We start from the raw sequence: 3,161 nt of genomic DNA on the forward strand, positions 1-3,161 counted from the left end.
TATTTCCATCCATTTGCCTGCAAACTTCAAGAATTCCTTGTTTTTTACTGCTGAGTAGTACTCTAATATGTATATATTCCATACTTTCTTCATCCATTCTTCAATTGAAGGGCATCTAGGTTGTTTCCAGGTTCTGGCTATTACAAACAATGCTGCTATAAACATAGTAGAGCATATACTTTTGTTGTGTGATAAGGCCTCTCTTGGGTATATTCCCAAGATTGGTATTGCTGGGTCCATGGGTAGGTTGATCCCGAATTTCCTGAGAAACCTCCACACTGCTTTCCAGAGTGGTTGCACAAGTTTGCATTCCCACCAGCAATGGATGAGTGTACCCCTTTCTCCACAACCTCTCCAGCATAGGCTATCATTGGTGTTTTTGATTTTCGCCATTCTGACAGCTTTTTAAGTGTAACTTTAGTATTGGCTATCCATTCCTTACCCTCTCATTCTTAACCCCTTCTAAGCCCCACATAAATTGTTGGATCCTCAGTGTTTTCCCACACATTTCATTTAAAGCCTCTTCTCTCCCCATCCACAATGGCCTTTCTCCAGCATCCTGGCCTTTAGAGACACTCAAATTTAAATAAACAAAGCTAAGGTCTATCTATGAGAGGGGGAATATAGTTTTTTTTTTTCTTTCAAGGCCTGGGTTATTTTACTCAGTATATTTTTTTTTCAGTTACCTTCATTGTCCTGAAAATTATATACTTACTTTACAACTGAATAAAACCCCTCTAAAATCTCTCTCTCTCCACCCACCCACCTACCCCCATATGTGTGTGTTTATACATGTATGTATGTCTGTATGTTTGTGTTTATATGTATGTGCATATGTGTGTTTATGTATGTGTGCATATCCATATATGTGTTTATATATGTATGTTTATGTATACATATCTTTGTGTGTGCCTGTGTTTATATATGTTTGTACATATGTTNACACACACATACATATATATCTCAGTTTGATTATTAATCTAACTATTGATGAACATCTAATCTAATCTGATTTCATTTAACTTTTGTGAGTATAGCCACTGTTACCATGGGTATGCAAGTTCAGTGGACAGCCCCAAAATTGCATGGGTCACTCTGGGTACCCTACCAGCATAAGCAAAAAGGGAACTCACCGAGATGAAGTCTATCCAGTCTGGCAGAGAAGGTGCACAGGAAGGGTGTTTTCCAGCACATGGCCCTGGACTCTGTGTCTGTGGGAAAAACAAACCCTTTTGGTGGGAAACCTCCATCTGTTAGGAAAAATCTTAAGACGAGCCTCTCCTCCAATTCAAAATAACTCCAATTAGACCTGATTATACCAAATTAAAGATGCCCATATTTAATGAATGCACAACTCCCGGGTTGTTGGGAACATGGCTGGAAAGGGGAGAGGAGGTGGGGAGACAGGGAAAGATCATGCAAAACCTGTGACCATATGTTAACTCGCCTGTGAGAGTGGTCCTGACCCTTTCTGGAAAGGGGTCAGCACTTGGCAGGCTTCCCAGAGGTGGAATCTGAACCAAGGCAACTCTCAGAGGGAAAGGGCTTAGCGTGGATGCCAGGGACTTGGGTGATGCCTCAAATCATCCTAGACTCCTTGGATATAGGGGTGTTAGAGGGCTGGGTTCTCACTTTTGAGCAAACATCCAACAACAGCCATCTGTAATTTGTTCATCAATGAGGAAGTTTAAAAATAAAGGGAATGCCTGTTCCTGATTACTGCTTAACTGTGTACTGATTAACATTTAACTAGCAGGTATAGGCAAGAGGCAATCAGCAATTGTCATGCATCTCTAGAAACACATAGGTTTACAAAAACACATAGTTTTTTTTTTTTTTTTTTTTCAAACTTCTCTTGTTGGATGGCTAGGGAAAGAAAAACACAATAAAAGGAATTTTCCTCTTTTTTTTCTTTCTTTCATTTTTGGTTTTCTTAAAATTAAGTTTCTTCTACAAAATAGCTTTAATAAGTCACTGAAGTCTGATAAACATGCCTTAGAATGCAAAAGCCATAACCACTTATCCTCATAGTGGAGGTGTGTATGTATTAGAGCACCTGAAGACTTACAATAATCTATATATTCTCTCTATATAAAGTTTATATTTAAGTAATAGATTAAAATATTGATATTGTCCACAGAATGTTCTAGGAATGAGGAGTAAGTAAGAATTTTGTTTGGTTTTATCCTTATACAACTAGGAAGTATTTATACAACTAGGAAGTTTCATCTTTTCAGATGATTTTTGAATTCTTGACTTCTCAATTAAAGCTGACAAGACAAAAATGCCACTCAGCTTTTAAAAGTTCACTTTTAGTTTCTCCAGGAGGTTGTTATTCTGAACAACAAACTGATTCTTTGAATCTGGGAAGCTGGAACAAATACAAACTCCAAACTTAGTCTTTCACCTTATTTTATAACTATTTCTAGAAAACCTAAACTACAGGTTGCACGGATTTTATGTATGAAAGCATAGATTGAAACTATTGCATCCTGAAAATGTCTAATATTTACATTAAAATAAAACCTGGGCAAAATCGAGATACATATAATGACATATCCAATATTCCAAAATTAACCTTCATGTAATTTTAGTAATTTTGTAAGAAGAAATGGATCTATGATACCATTACTACTACAAATTATCATGCAATCCATGTACATTATCTAAGTAAAAACACAACTACTTGATATATTAATTGCTGCATTAATTATCAAATTATCTTACTATTACTTAGGTTTTTGCAATTTTAATAGAGCATAAGTTTGTTAACTGACTTTGCCAACTTTCATCACTGTTCCTCTCAACTAGAAACCTCCATGACTTACTTTCCTTCAATGGAAGTATATTTTTTTTCTTTAGTAATACTTTTCTTGAATTTTGATCTGTCAAATCTTTCAACTTCTGACATATCCAGTTTGTCACTCATTTTGATTGAAAGAACAACAACAACAACAAAAAGTGACCTACTAGAACTATGATCAGATTAGGAATAATAATTAAAAATTCATAAAAATTCAAAATATCAACAAATATTTTGCCCAGAGATTTTCAACAAGGAAACAACCAATCTTAGAAAGTCACGTTTTCTTAGGGTACTCTGATTGCAAAGCATTAGCACATTTCTGGTGGCAGCAAATAACAGCAGATGAAGATGCTCC

At 35.9% G+C, this 3,161-nt stretch overlaps 1 pseudogene; it reads right to left on the reverse strand.

The window, feature by feature from the left end:
- Positions 1–1,783: 1,783 nt before the first annotated feature.
- On the reverse strand, positions 1,784–2,929 carry LOC126495444 (thymosin beta-15A-like; annotated as a pseudogene).
- Positions 2,930–3,161: the final 232 nt, after the last annotated feature.

This window comes from Alexandromys fortis, unplaced genomic scaffold (genome assembly GCF_014885135.2).
Source record: "Alexandromys fortis isolate MF-2015 unplaced genomic scaffold, M_Fortis_MF-2015_v1.1 scaffold_286, whole genome shotgun sequence".
Taxonomy (NCBI): Eukaryota; Metazoa; Chordata; class Mammalia; order Rodentia; family Cricetidae; genus Alexandromys; species Alexandromys fortis.